Source organism: Camarhynchus parvulus, chromosome 7 (genome assembly GCF_901933205.1).
Source record: "Camarhynchus parvulus chromosome 7, STF_HiC, whole genome shotgun sequence".
Lineage (NCBI taxonomy): Eukaryota > Metazoa > Chordata > Aves > Passeriformes > Thraupidae > Camarhynchus > Camarhynchus parvulus.
The window spans coordinates 960,283-975,370 of record NC_044577.1 but is presented as its reverse complement, the minus strand read 5'-3'; the positions used below and the strand labels follow the sequence as shown (position 1 = coordinate 975,370).

Here is a 15,088-nt window from a genome sequence, read left to right as displayed (position 1 = left end):
ATTGCTGCCTTGCTCTGAGCCGCTCCTGGGCACTGCAAACCTCTCGGGAAGCAGAGAGGGATGGGTGCAGGTGGAAATCTCATCCCTCCATCCCGGGCTCGGCACCAAGGCACATCCTGAGCGCTGGGGAAGCTGCTCCCAGGATAAGCAGCTGTTGTCACCCACAAATTGCTGATTTTTAATGGAGTCCAAGCAGAGTTCTGGCACCTGGAAATGTGGGGGTTTTTTCCCCAAGGGATGCTGAGCTGGAACTGCAGATTCTCATACACCTCCTCCCGCCCATTGGAAAAGACACTTTTGTCTCCAAAGCCACTCAAGGTGCCAGCCCCAGACAGGAATAAATTTGGACTTTCCAGTCTCCAAAAAGACGAGGAATCACACCAGAGATGGAAAAGAGGAGTAAACCAACAACTGAAATACTGATTTTAATGAGAGTTTTGCAGGAGCAGAGGGACAGGAGCACCCCAGGCTCGGTGCCAAGGCACAGACAGGGGCAGCAGCCAGCCCAGCTCATCCCAGGTGCCATCCCAGTGTTTCCCACTGGCAAAACAGGGTGGAAGTGCCCTGTTGCAGTTAGAGAACGGGGTTACCCAGCTGCAGGGAGCTCCCCTTGGAGAAACCCCAAAGCTCCCAAAATCACACTGCAGAAAAGAGCTCCCAAGGCTGCTTCGGAGTGGTTCTGTGTGGCTCCTTTTGGGGAGACAGGAAAAAGCTGGGAAGAGGCTGGGAAGTCCCAGCTGACCCCCAGGATGGGGTCTGGCCACACAAGGACTCACAGCCACCCCGCTTTTGCCCCAGCCCGGCCAAAACTCCATCTCCTTCTGCCGTGCTGGGCGCAGGAGGAGCCAGCACCAGGAAGAGGAAATTTAATCATCAGATCCCGATTAAACCCAGGAAAAAACAAGGAGGGGGGCGGGAAGAGCAGCGGCTCGAGTAGCCCAGACCCATCTGCTCCGGTATTTCTCGCTCAGCTGCTTTTCCAAAGGGTGTCCCAACGGGACATGGCCACCGTGGTGCTGCTGGTGGCCACCACCTCTGGGTGCACGTTGTGTCCATGCCTGTCCTGCTGGGTTGATGCTCCTGGTAGCCCATTTCCTAACCCTGAATCCCAGCCAAGATGCTCCCTCAGTCTATGGGATTTTTAGGGATCATAACCCCCTTTTTTCCCCTTTTTCCAGCGCTGGGTGCTGTGGGAAGCTTGGAAGCCACTCTCCGACGTGCTTAACGCAAGAAACCAGAGCTCAGCCTTTCCCTCCGCGTTTCTCCTGCCTTCCCCACCGGGGAGAGCAACAAGGGCGGGATTTCTGCTTGACCAAAACGGCCAAAAAAAAAAGAAGAAGTGGGGAGGGGAGCCGGATGGGGATAAACCTTTATTTCCCCGAAGTTTTGAGCGCCACCACCGCGAGTGTCACCACCACGGCGAGTGTCACCACCACGGCGAGTGTCACCACCACGGCGAGTGTGCCCGCGCTCACCCCGGGCTGGGCGGGCGTGGCTCGCACTCTCCCCTCGCACAAGGATCCATTCCCATTCCCCTATCCCGCTTTTCCCGTTTCTATCTCTCCTCCCCACGTGTTTTACACCAGCATCTCCCCCCCTCCATCCCCCCGTTCCCGCCCCCGCGTTCCCGCCCTCCGCGGGGCCACGCCCCGACCACGCCCATGCCACGCCCCCGTGACGTCAGCGGGGCGGGCGCGCGCGGCCGGTGCCGGCGGGGGCGCGCCCGGAGCGCGGCGGGAGCGGGAGCGGGGCCGGGCTCGGTGGCGGCGGTGGCGGGGTCGGAGCGGGCGCAGGTGAGAGCCCGGAGCGGGGCGAGCCCGGGGGCTGCGGGCGGCGGGAGCGGCTCCCCGAGGGATCCCGGGGCCGCCGGGGAAAAGTTTGTGGCGGCGGCGGAGGGAAGGAGGGAGGGAGGGAGAGAGGGCGGTGGTGGCGGAGGGTCGGCGCTGAGGCAGCGGCGGAGCGCGGGGAGGCGGCCGGGGAGAGCGAGAATGTTTGTGTGTGTGTGTGTGTGTGACACGCTGTGTGACACCGCGAGTGTGCTTGTGACCGCGTGGAAAGTGCGTGTGAGGCTGCGTACAAGTGTCGCGTGTCCGCGTGTGGCAGTGTGACACTGTGAGTGTGTGACACTGTGAGTGTGCTCCGTGGGGCTGTCACTGTGTGTGTGTGTGACACTGTGAGTGTGCTCCGTGGGGCTGTCACTGTGTGTATGTGTGTGACACTCTGAGTGTGCTCCGTGGGGCTGTCACTGTGTATGTGTGACACTGTGAGTGCGCTCCGTGGGGCTGTCACTGTGTGTGTGTGTGTGACACTGTGAGTGCGCTCCGTGGGGCTGTCACTGTGTGTGTGTGTGTGACACTGTGAGTGTGCTCCGTGGGGCTGTCACTGTGTGTGTGTGTGACACTCTGAGTGTGCTCCGTGGGGCTGTCACTGTGTATGTGTGTGACACTCTGAGTGTGCTCCGTGGGGCTGTCACTGTGTGTGTGTGTCCTGTTGCTGAGTGTGTGACTGTGCCCTGTGTCCTTTGTGTGCCACTTTGTGCCTGTGTCCTGGGTGACTGTGCGTGCCACATGTCCCCTGCCTGTGTGACTGTGTCCCTGTGTGTCTGTGTCCCTGTGTGTCCCTGTATGTGTGACTGTGTCCCCTGCGTGTCTGTGTCCCCGTGTCCCCCGTGCGTGTGGCCGCGTTTTGTGCTCGGTGTTGGTGTCCCCGCTGCCATGTGCCGTGTCAGGGTGCAAACGTGGCTCCGTGTCGCCGTTCCTGTGCCGTGGGGACGCACCCCCCGTTGTCCCCCGAGTCCCGCCGGCACTGCCACGGGGGTGGGCACGGCTGTCCGGGCTGTTGTCACCCTGCCGCTGTCACCGCGCGTGTCCCGCGGCGCTCCCGTTCCCCATCGGCACCGCCGGGACGCTCCGGGAGCTGCTCCGAGCCGCATTCCAGCGGCTGTGCCCGGCGTGCCTTTGCCAGGAGGGCTTTCCCAGCTCGCCCAATGCCCTCTCTGCTCCCTGCTGGCTGCCCGGGGGATGCTGTGGGTCCAGGGAGGCTTTGGGAGCCAGGGATGCTGCGGGTCCAGGGATGTTGCAGGAGCCAGGGATGCTTTGGGTCCAGGGATGTTGCAGGAGCCAGGGATGATTTGGGAGTCCAGGGATGCTTTGGGGTCAGGGATGCTTTGGGTCCAGGGATACTTTGGGCGTCCAGGGATGATTTGGGAGCCAGGGATGCTTTGGGTTCAGGGATGCTTTGGATCCAAGGATGATTTGGGAGCCAGGGGTGCTTTGGGATCAGAGATGCTTTGGGTCCAGAGATGCTGTGGGTCCAGGGATGCTTTGGGTCCAGGGATGCTTTGGGAGCCAGGGATGCTTTGGATCCAGGGATGCTTTGGGTCCAGGAATGCTTTGGGTCCAGGGAGGCTTTGGGTTCAGGGATGCTTTGGGTCCAGGGAGGCTTTGGGTTCAGGGATGCTTTGGGAGCCAAGGATGCTTTGGGAGCCAGAGATGCTTTGGGATCAGAGATGCTGTGGGTCCAGAGATGCTGTGGGTCCAGGGATGCTTTGGGTCCAGGAATGCTTTGGGTCCAGGGATGCTTTGGGTTCAGGGAAGCTTTGGGTTCAGGGAAGCTTTGGGTTCAGGGATGCTTTGGATCCAAGGATGCTTTGGATCCAGGGATGCTTTGGATCCAGGGATGCTTTGGGTCCAGGGATGCTGTGAAACCTCAGTTTCCAGCTGTTGCTGCTGGGTGGGAGAGGTGGAATTGTGCAGGTGTGCTGCAGCCTCGGGCTCCTGGGAATGCGTATCTCCTGGGATCCCTGCCTGCTCAGGAGTTTAGGCTCAGCATAACTTTGGGACAGCGAGGACTGTGAGGTTGTTCCGTGCCCAAATTAAACCACACGGCATCAAAGCCCCCAGACCCAGCAGAGCTGTGGGGTCTGGGATCAGGTGGATGCAAATTCCCAGCTCTGGGATGCCCATCACTGCCTTCCTCCCCTCTCCAGCCTGTCCTTGTTCCCTGAGACTTGCAATGATTAACTTTTGGCTGTTCATTAATATATGCATTAAAAGTTAATAATGCTGAGTGGAGCTTGGGTAGGAGTTGGAGTAGGGGCTGTGTGGTGTTGCCAGCTCTGTCTGGATGCTGAGGCTCTGGAATAAGGATCCATCCTTGGTTCCCTCCTGCCTGGATGCTTAAATTTGCCTTAAAGTAGAAAAAAAGTCTTGGTATTGAGGATAACATCCTCCTGGGATGGCTTGCAGGTCTGGCAGGGGTGGGTTTGGCAGTTGGGTTAATTGCTTAGGATTGAAGCTTTCACACAGAGCTTTTCCAGCCTGGAGAATTCCGGGCTCCTCGGAATGCTCACGTCTCCTCCTGGCCCCTGCTCCTGCACAGCTGTGTTGGTCCCAGACCCTGTAGAGGGGACAGCATCTCTGGTGGCAGCTCTGCTCTCCTCTTCTGCTTTTTCCTTCTTCCCTCCTTTTCTCTGGAGCAGCTCGCCCTGATGAGCCGGGGCTGCCCCATCCCTGGGAGCTTCAGATGGGGCTTGGAGCAGCCCTGGTCTGGTGGAAGGTGTCCCTGCCCATGAGGTGAACTTTGCAAACCATCCATGATTCCCTCAGCTTTCCAGGGTCTCCATGTCATTCCCGCAGGGATTTTCACCCCTCTGGTCACTCACAGCAAAAGAATTCCCATTTTTCTCACCACCCCCCCATCCCACGGACCCGCTGGGCACATCCCCTCGTGGCTGGGGAATTTTGCAGGCAGAGATGCCAGCTTTCCATGGCTCTGCATGTCCAAAATAGCCCCGTTCAGGCTGTGGAAGGGAATGTGCTTTTCAAAAATAGCAGCTTCCTTACTTTTAATCAACCAGAGCCGGAGCAGCGTGGAGCGATTGCAGCCGGCGCTTGACAGCCTAATTGTGTTTGCCTTTTAATGAGAGGAAAACTATTTGCCAAGCTAAAATATTTATTTTAGCCTGGTGGGGTTGCTCTCAAGAGCTCGTGGGGATGGTAAGGAGGTGGTTTAGACACTGTGTGTGTGGGTTTGGGTTTTTTTTTTTTTTAATGGGAAAAGCATTTAAATATGGCTTTTTGTGGCCGGGGCTGTCTGTGCAGGGGAATTTGCATCCTCCTCAGTCTCCTTGTTTCCAGGGGGGTTCTGAGAGCTGTGTCCCGTCCTGGGTGGATTTCTGGAATGCAAATACCCTCACCTGGGGTTTGGCACCTGCCTCTTCTCTCCTGTCCAAAATCCCTCCTGAAAGCACCTGAGCTTTGCGGGCTGGCCCGGGGGCTCCGCTGGAGATGGTGAGGAGTAGGATGGGTTTTTATGGAATCATGGAATTTCCTGAGCTGGGAGGAACCCACAGGGATTGTCCAGTCCAAGCCCTGGCCCTGCACAGACACCTCAACAATCCCACCCTGTGCATCCCTGGGAGTGTTGTCCAAACATTCCTTGAGCTCTGGCAGCCTTGGGGCTGTGCCCATTCCCTGGGGAGCCTGGGCAGTGCCCAGCACCCTCTGGGGGCAGAACCTTTTCCTCAAATCCAACCTAAACCTCCTCTGACACAGCTCCAGCCTTTCCCTGGGTGCTGTCCCTGTCACAGGGAGCAGGGGATGGCAACACCCAGGGAAATTCTGTAGCCAAACGTTGACTTCCCCAGTGACCAGTGATGAGTTGGCTTTGGAACAAGGGATCGACCCACTGGGAAATGTGTTTCTGTTATTAACTGGGATATCTTATTAACTAGGATATCTTATTAACTGGGATATCTCTGCTCTGGAGCCAGACTGGGAGAGCTGGGGGTGCTCACCTGGAGAGGAGAAGGCTCCAGGGAGAGCTCAGAGCACCTAAAGGGGCTCCAGGAGAGCTGGAGAGGGACTGGGGACAAGGCATGGAGGGACAGGACACAGGGAATGGCTCCCACTGCCGGAGGGCAGGGATGGATGGGAGATTGGGAATTAGGAATTGTTCCCTAGGAGGTGCTGACACAGGTTTTAGAGAAGCTCTGGCTGCCCCTGGATCCCTGGAAGTGTTCCAGGCCAGGCTGGACAGGGCTTGGAGCAGCCTGGGACAGTGGAAGGTGCCCCAGGGGTGGGATGGGATGAGCTTTGAGGTCCCTTCCAACCCAAACCCTCCTGGGATTCTGTGATTCTGGGAGCTCTGGGCTCTCTCCTGGCCAGCCCTGACCCTGCCCAGGGCTTGGGCACAGGGCTGGCATTGTCTGGGGGCCTTGGCAGCGCTGTGCCAGCCTTGGCTGGGCCGGGAGCACGCGGCTGTGCCGGTGCTGGCACAGGGAAAATCCCTCTGATGGAGCTGGGGGGGCAGAGAACGGGGGCAGGAGAAACTCCTGGTGCAGGTGGTGGGGCTGAGCCCTGTCCCTGCAGGAGCTGGAGGGTTGGTGTCCCAGGGCAGCTGTGCTGGTCATTAATGATGAGTTTTGCTGCTTTCAGAGGGGTTTGCAGCCCCAGCTGCCTCCGTGGCCATAAATAATGTTTGGGGTTTTAGGGAAAGGGGGGAAAAGGAGAAGGCTCTTGCAGGACCTGCAGCTCTGGCACGTGCTTGTCCTGACAAGTCCCTCTGCTTTCCCAAAAACAAGACTTGCTCCCAGCAGCTCAGATCTGGCTTTTAGTGCTCAAGTGAGCACATTAACACCACAACCATCTGCACTGAAGGGTGATTTTTGAGGGTACCTGTGGTTTCTCCCCCCTCTTTGTGCTCCTCCTTGCACCCTGGGCTCCTTAATTCCTCCTGGTGGTCCTTGGGGTGATTTCTTGTGTGTTTCTGTTCCTGTGGGCTCCTAAAGAAAAGTGTGGGAGTCAGGATAGGGGTGTGTGGGATGGCTCACAGCAGCAGCAGGGAATGCAGGAATGCACATGGAATGCCTCTGCTGCCTCAGGGGGGCTGCAGGCCCAGGTGCTTCCCAAGGAAACAAGTCAGTTTTTCATGGATCAAAGAGCAGACCATAAAACTTCCAACTCTCTCATTGTGCCCCTGGATTGGATTTTTGCCCCTCTGCTGAGAAGTTGGCATTTTGGGTGGGTTGCATGTTTTTGGGAGGAATCAGTGTGCCACCAGCAGCATTTCCTGGCTTTAATCCCACTCTTTGGTGGCCAGGCTGTGCCCCTCCACTGGGAACCATGGAGATTCCCATGGAAATTCCTATTTTTAGCCTGCTGGTTCCGTGTGGATTTGTGCAGGGGGTTATTTTCAGTGCCATGAGGCAGCTGTTCCCATTCCCATTTCCCATTCCTATTCCCATTCCCATTTCCCATTCCCATTTTCCCATTTCCCATTTTCCCATTCCCATTTCCCATTGCCATTCCCATTACCATTCCCATTTCCCATTCCCATTCCCATTTCCCATTTTCCCATTCCTATTCCCATTGCCATTCCCTTTCCCATTGCCATTCCCATTCCCCATTTCCCATTCCCATTTCCCCTTCCCATTCCCATTGCCATTCCCATTGCCATTCTCATTCCCATTCCCATTCCCCATTCCATTCCCATTTCCCATTCCCATTGCCATTCTTATTCCCATTCCCATTCCCATTTTCCCATTCCCATTGCCATTCCCATTTCCCATTCCCATTGCCATTCCCATTCCCCATTCCCATTGCCATTCCCATTTCCCATTCCCATTGCTATTCTTATTCCCATTCCCATTCCCATTCCCATTTTCCCATTCCCATTGCCATTCTTATTCCCATTCCCATTCCCATTCCCATTCCCATTCCCATTCCCATTTTCCCATTCCCATTTTCCCATTCCCATTTCCCATTTCCCATTTCCCATTGCCAATTGCCATTCCCATTGCCATTCCCATTCCCATTTCCCATTCCCATTTCCCATTCCCCATTGCCATTTCCCATTTTCCCATTCCTATTCCCATTCCCATTTCCCATTCCTATTCCCATTCCCATTGCCGTTGCCATTGCCATTCCCATTTCCCATTGCCATTTCCATTTCCCATTCCCATTCCCATTGCCATTTCCCATTCCCTTTCCCATTCCCATTTCCCATTCCCATTTCCCATTCCCCATTCCCCATTCCCATTCCCATTTCCCATTGCCATTCCCATTTCCCATTCCCCATTCCCATTCCCCATTCCCATTGCCATTTCCCATTCCCATTGCCATTCTCATTCCCATTCCCATTCCCCATTCCCATTACCATTCCCATTTCCCATTCCCCATTCCCAGCTGGCATATCAATGGCAGAGTCATGCTCTCTCCCATTCCTGGGGCTAGAGAAGTGTCCCTGCTTTTTCCTACCCGAGTGGCTGTTCCTGCTCCACCCAGGAGAGAGCTTGTGCCAAAGGCAGCTCTGGGAAGCTGGCACATCCCATCTCCTGCTTGCAGGATCATCACAGGATCCCAGAATTGGTTTGGGATGGAGGGGACCTCAAAGCTCATCCCGTTCCACCCCCTTCCAATGGGCAGGGGCTTTCCCAATTCCTGCCTAATTTCCCAGTTTCTTTCAGTTTGGGAGAATAAATTGGTAGCCTCAAACCTCTGTAGGTGAAAATGCAGAGGTGGAAGGTGGCCCAGCCATTACTTATTTTGCGGTTGCTCTGGTGCTTCTTCAAAACGAAAGAGAGTTGGTTTAGATGGGATATCAGGAAGGAATTCTTCCCTGTGAGGTGCTGGCACAGTTTTCCCAGAGAAGCTGTGGCTGCCCCTGCATCCCTGGAAGTGGACAAGGTTGGACATTGGAGCAACCTGGGACAGTGGAATGTCCCTTTAAGGTCCCTTCTAACCCAAACCCTTCTGGGACTGGGTGATTTTTCATATTTTTTCATCATCTGGCTGCTTTTGTGTAAATTGGAGGGGTGACGATGATGCACATCTGGTTTGCAGTCCCGTTAAATGATGGGAAAAACTATAATAATAATAATAATAATAATAATAATAATAATAATAATAATAATAATAGTGATGATGATGATGATTTGGAAGCCTTTTCCTTTTCACTGCTCATTCTCTGCAGTTGCTTCCTCCCCTGCCCCATGGGAGGGTCGCCCTTCTTTGGGGTTGAACACTGGGAGAGGAGCAGGGCAAGGAGGTGTTTCATGGGCACTGCTGCTGGAAGCTGTGATCCCAAGGGTGTTTCCCACCCTGAGTTATGAATCTGGGGTAAGTCCAAGAGTGGGTTTGGTTGGATTTCTTAGTGTGGCCAAGGCTGGGTGCAGCATCCCTTGTTTTATTGGTATGGCGGGGGAAGGTGCTCAAGTTACCCATCTGAAAACACCTCCACAGGTCAAGCATGGAGAAAGGGAGCAGGAAAAACCCCCAGGAAGCGGAGTGATGGATGCAGTGATCCCCCAAGGAGTTCAGCCCAGAGCCTCCCCGTTCTCACACACACCCCTGGCACCGAGAGCCGTGTTCCGCTGTGAAATCCCCAATCCCTGCCTCGTTCCCTGCTGCTGCTCCCTGCTCCTGCCTCGCATCCGTTCCCAGAGCAGCTGGGGGAGCTCTGCTGGGTCCCTCGGAGCAGAGGGCTGCTAAAATTGAACAAAGAGAAACTTCCCATTTTTCTGCCTGCGCTCCTCCGGCTTCCGGAAAATGGCAGCGCTGGAGGCGGGTGAGCAAAGCAAAGCAAAACAAAACCAAACAAAGCAAAGCAAAGCAAAGCCCCAGCCAGAGGAAAAAAAAAACCTCCTCACCTCAGAGGCATTTCCTTGCTTTCTTTCCCCCCCTGTCCAGCCTCTCTCCCTCCCCATCCTGGCTGCTCCATTGAAAAGCTGCCATCAGATTAGGGCTCCCGGGGTGGGGTTGCTCTGGGAAGCATTTCCCAGGGAAAGCAAAGCCAGCCTTGGGAATGGCTCTGCTCTCTGCCCCAAATCCCCTCCCTTGCTTATTTTGCCACGAGCATCCTCAGTGGGGGTTTTTGGCTGCGTGTGGCTCCAGCTTTTTGGGGCAGGTTGAGCTGTTGGCATCCTTGAAGAATAGTTCCCAATGGAGCAACTGGTCCTTGCAAAGGATAAGATTTGGGGGTAGGAAAAAAAAAAAAAAGATGCTTGAGTGTGTCCTGAAGCAAAAAAAAAAAAAAGAGAGAAAGAGATCTGTGAGTCCATCCCACAAAAGCAAGACCTGCAAAAAAAAAGAGGAGGAGGAGGTAGGGGTGCATTCCAGAGAAAGGAGGAGGTGGGGAGTGCATCCTGCAAAAAAAGGAGGAGGAGATGCATGAGTGCATCCCAGAAAAAAAGCTGGAGGGGGGCAGATGTGCGGGTAGATCCAGGATAAAAAGAGCTGTGCATCCCACAGAAGGAGAAGGGTTTGTGTGGGTGTGTCCTGGAAAAAAAGAGGAGCTGTGTGAGCGTGTCCCATAAAAAAAAACCCAAAAGGATGAGGAGATGAGGGTATCCCTCAAAAGGGGGAGGTGTGAGTAAATCCCACAAAAAAGGGGAAGCAGAAAATGAAAGAGGAGATGCCCAAGTGCATCCCACGAAAAGGAAGGAGGAGAAGGGAGGGGTGCATCCCACAGCTTGTCCTCCCTTGCTCCAGCTCCTCCTTCCCTGTGGCTGCTGCTGCCTGCAGGCTCCTGTGGTACCTCTGCAGGGATTGCTCAGGTGGGACAAGTGGGGTTTTTTTGGGGGAAAGGGGAGGAAAACCTGGCACCCTCAGCACCGGGATGGGTTATTTTGGGGTGTTTTGTGTCTTTTTTTTTTTTTTTTTTTGATACCAGCTTCCTAAAAAGTGTCTCCTTCAAGCAGCTGCGCTTATCAGGGAGCGAGACCAGAAAACAAGGCTTTCCTGGAGTCTTTGGAAGTGCTTTCCTTGCTTTTTTGGGAATGGACCATGGGCAAGGTGTGCAGGGTGGCAATTACCTCGGCAGCAAAGCAGAGCCCCCTGTGCTGCCAGTGCTGCCCTTGATCAGCCCAGAATTCCAGGAGCTGCCTGGGAAGGATGCTCTGGGATGGGCTGCTCTCCTCCCCTGCCTGGCTCTCCACATCCTGCCAAATAGGTGAAGTTTTGGGAGGATTTGGGGCTGTTTTTTTTTTCCCTGGGAGTGGTTGGAGCCAGCCAGTGCTGCAGAGGAGCAGCTGGGTGCCCTCAGTGCTTCCCAGTAATTTTTTCCATCTCTCCTGAGCTGCTCCTGAGCTGTGGCCCCTGCTCCTCAGGGAGAGCTGCCTGAGAGTTAATGGCTGCTTGGAAAAAAAAAAAAAAGCTTTAATTAACTCAATTAGCCAGATGGTCCATCTGGGCTCCTGCAGAACCTGCTGAGATCCCTGGAATGAGGTGGCAGCAGCTCCACCCCTGGCATGGGGGAGGGCACAGGGACTCATCCAGATTCCCATGGGATGTGCTGTGCTCTCCAGAGCGTCCATCCCTGCTCCTGGGAGGTGTTTGACAAGGGCAGGGAGTGACAGGGCGAGGGGGAATTGCTTTAAATTCACAGTTTTAGAGGGCAGGGATGGGTGGGATATTGGGAGGCAATTGTTCCCTGGGAAGGTGGGCAGGTCTTGTGGCTGCTCCTGGATCCCTGGAATTGTCCAAGGAGAGGCTGGATGGGGCTTGGAGAAACCTGGGACAGTGCAGAGGTGTCCCTGCAATGGGAATGAGGTGGGCTTTGAGGTGTTTCCAGCCCAGAGCATTCCATGGCCCTGCCAGGGACATCCCTGCAGCTCCTGAAACATCCAGAACATCCAGGACACGGCCAGGCATGGAAAGAGTGAGCAGAGGGAAGCCCTGTGGGCTGTTGGAACAGAGGAATGCGGGGTCTGGAGCTGGGATTTGGGAAGGGGGAGTGTTTAACCCTTTCTCTGCTCTGAGACTGTTCCATCCCCATCCCAGCTCCCTGTGCTGGGCTCTGTTGTAAAGCCTGGCCTTACCCACGTCCTGAGGGAAGCTGGTTCTCCTGGCTGGGGTGGGAACCTGAGTGCTGGGCAGGTGGAGATGAATCCTTGGGGCAAAAGGGAGGAATGTGTGTCCTGGAGGGTTTGGATATCACTGGAGAACAGCGCAGGGAAACTGAGGCATGGCGCTTCTCCGTGGGGAGGTTAAACCATGGTCCCTGCAGTTGTGGTGCCCATCTCTTCAAAAATGGGCTCTAAAATCATTCCAAAAGGGCTCCTGGTGGGGGTGGGAAATGAATCAGTGTGGGAATTTTTGCTGTTGGGCCTCATTTTTCAGAGATTCGTGATGGCAGAGCGGTGATGCTGCATCAGGTGCTGCCCTGGCCTGGGGAGGGCAGGGAGGGATTATCTGCTCTGGGACAGGGCAGGCAATTCCTGCTTTGAGGAATGGAAGTGGGACGCAGGGTAATTCCCAGCGGGAGTGCTGGTGATGCTGCTGGGAGCTGCCAGGATGGAGAGCATCTTCCCTTGGGATGAGCATCCAGCGCTCAGTGCTCCTGCCTGGAAAGCTCCCAGCTCATCCTCAGCTCCAAAACTGTGCACAGTCCCAACATCTCCCTGATCCCTTTCTTCTTCTGTGCATGGGAATCATTTGGAAGCAGAGGTCTGAGCCTATCCTTGGAAATCCCATGCTCCACAGTGCTGCAAACACTTCTGCCTCACTTTTGCCTTTCACCAGAAAATCCTCATCCCCCTTCCTGCACAAAAAAAAAAAAAAAAAAGATGAGTAATGCTGGAGAAATTTGGGATGAGGCCCAGCAAACGATCGGATATCCGGCTAAGCAGGGCTCTGACTTTTGGACTGAAAGCTCCCAAATGAATAAATGCAGCAGGAGGAATGGCAGATTTTGAAGAATTATGTCTTTCTGGTGGTGCTCTGTTTTATCTCTCTTTTCAAATCTTCGCTCTGTGGAACTTGGGAATGGCTTTTTGTTCCTTTTTTTTATTATTTTTTTCTTTTTTTAATCACCTCAATATATTTGTTTTATGCTCGAGTAATAACACATTTCCCGTTAAAAGCAGAGCTGATGGTATTTAAAAATAATACTGGTGCCAGTTGTCTTGTGATGCACATCATGTGTTCTGGCTGTAAATGTTGTTTACAGGGCCAAAAAAAAAAGCTGAATTCACTGCAAAAGGGGCTTGTTGGGAGGCTAAAATGCCAGTGGGTGTTGCCCTAAGGAATAATGGGTGGTGGAGACTGTCTCAAGGTTTTCTTTCCTCCTTCTGCTGAAGAAGTTCCCATTTTTTTTTTCCTCTGTTGATTGAGTACTTAAGTCATTCTTCTAAATATAAATCTCTCCTGATGCGTCAGCTGTGCCTGGGATTTCGCTTCTTTTATGTGGCACTTCAAGCAAGTTTTAATTAAAAAAAAAAAAAAAAAAAGAAAAAAAGAAAGGTCCATCTGCATTGGTTTGATATGTAGGGAGTTTTTTTTCCTCATCAGGAGCGTGTCTAATTCCAGCCTGACCCTGCAGAGTCCTGCAGGCTGCATGTGGCCATCAGCTGGAGAGCATCCTCAGCTCCTGGAAAGCTCTTGCTGTGTCCTGCTTGCAATCAGGGAGTGGTTTGGCTTGGAAGGGACCTAAAAGCTCACCTCATTCCTGGGCAGGGACACTTTGCATTATCCCAGGTTCTCCAAGCCCCATCCAGCCTGGCCTTGGATGCACTTCCAGGGATCCAGGGGCAGCCACAGCTTCCCTGGGCAACCTCTGCCAGGGCTTCCTCACCCTCATGGGGAGGAATTCCTCCCCAGTATCCCATCTCTGTCAGTTTAAAGCCATTCCCCCTTGTCTTGTCCCTCCAGGCCCTTATAAACCATCTCCCATTCCCTGGAATTCCAGGTCTTCTTTTCCTCAGGGTGGCTTTCAGTCAGTGCTGTCCCATTACAGGCACCAACATCTGCTGGCTGTGATCAACGATGAGATGTGGAAAAGCTCGATCCTGACAGAGGAAAAAAAATAAAATCTGGGATGTTGATGGTGCTGAGAGCAGGAGGTGTTGTCTGGGCAGGTCGGTGGAGGTGCCATGGATTTGCCTTCTCCAGGCAGGAGCCTGCTGCTTGCAGCCCCACGTTTTGGGTCTGGAAATGAAAAACTCATCTCTGAGCTTGTCAGAGCAGCCTCAGAGCAGGGCTGGTGGTGGGGATGAAGTTGTTCTCCACGGGAACCCACAAATGGAGGGGGTTTTGTGCTGCTCACAGGGGATGTGCCTGCTGAGCCTGGGGGGCTTTTTAACCTCAGTTTAGTCCTTGCTTTTTGAAAAGAGGGGTTCTTGTAGAGGCAGAGCACAAGCTTTAGGCTCTGCTGTATCCCCTGTGTGGCTTTGTCTTGTCTCCTCTAATTTGGGCACTTGGTTGGCCCCAAACCACCCCTTATCACAGCTGATAACGCTTCACCCCTCATTCAAGCTCCAAACCCCCGAAATTTAGCTCTGTGCTGTTTTACAGAAGGGAATCGAGCCACCTGGTCTGGTGGAAGGTTTGTTTGCCCATGGATGGGCAAAGAAGGGCTTCAAGGTCCCTTCTAATCCAAACCCTTCTGGGATTCTGCGAAATCTCAGTGGGAATTTCTGGGATTCTGTGAAATCTCAGCGGGAATGAACGGAGCGCGTGGCTCTGGGGCTCCTCTTGGGCAAGGAGAAGCCAGGGCAGGTCTGTCCCCTTCCAGCCTTGCCTGGGGGTGACTTCTTGGGGAATAACTTGTCCTCTGGAGATGTTCCCTCTGTGGTGGCTCGAGTTGTCCCTTTTTTAAGGGATGCTCCTGTGTCTGATGCACTCGTGGGAGGTGTCTTGTCCTTACGAGCGCAGTGCAGAGCTGTAGAAATTGCTGCACTCAAGAAATAAAGCAGGGAACAGCCTGCTGTGGCTCTAGGATGGCTTTCAGGTATCATTTCAATTTTTCCTGGTGACTAATGCTGCAAAAAAATGTGTTTGAGATTCCACCCTGCTCCGTCCAGCAAGGGGAGTCATTTTGAGCAAAGGTTTTTTGCCAGATTCGCAGAAATTGCAATTTTCGCGCCAAAGCATCTTGCTAAATGAGGGGCATTTATCCCCAGAATGTTGTGCCAAGGGTTGTGTCCTGGCCCAGAGAGGCAGCTTTGCCATCACACACGCTGGGGGCTGCAGGGAGGGGACTTTGGCTCTCTTTGGCACCGCGTTAATCCCGGCACGGCCTCGCCTGTTCTCAAACCGACGCAAAGCTGCGGCTCAAAGTCCGCGTCTTTGTTTGCAGATAAAGCCTGCCC

At 54.1% G+C, this 15,088-nt stretch overlaps 1 protein-coding gene across 1 annotated transcript in view; it reads left to right on the top strand.

Moving 5' to 3' along the window:
• The first annotated feature begins 1,732 nt into the window (after positions 1 to 1,732).
• SH3BP4 (SH3 domain binding protein 4) overlaps positions 1,733 to 15,088 on the top strand; it is a 35,881-nt gene continuing 22,525 nt past the window's right edge. Inside the window, 1 exon segment of the mRNA XM_030952668.1 lies at positions 1,733 to 1,793. The gene's annotated coding sequence lies outside the window, so the exon portion shown is untranslated.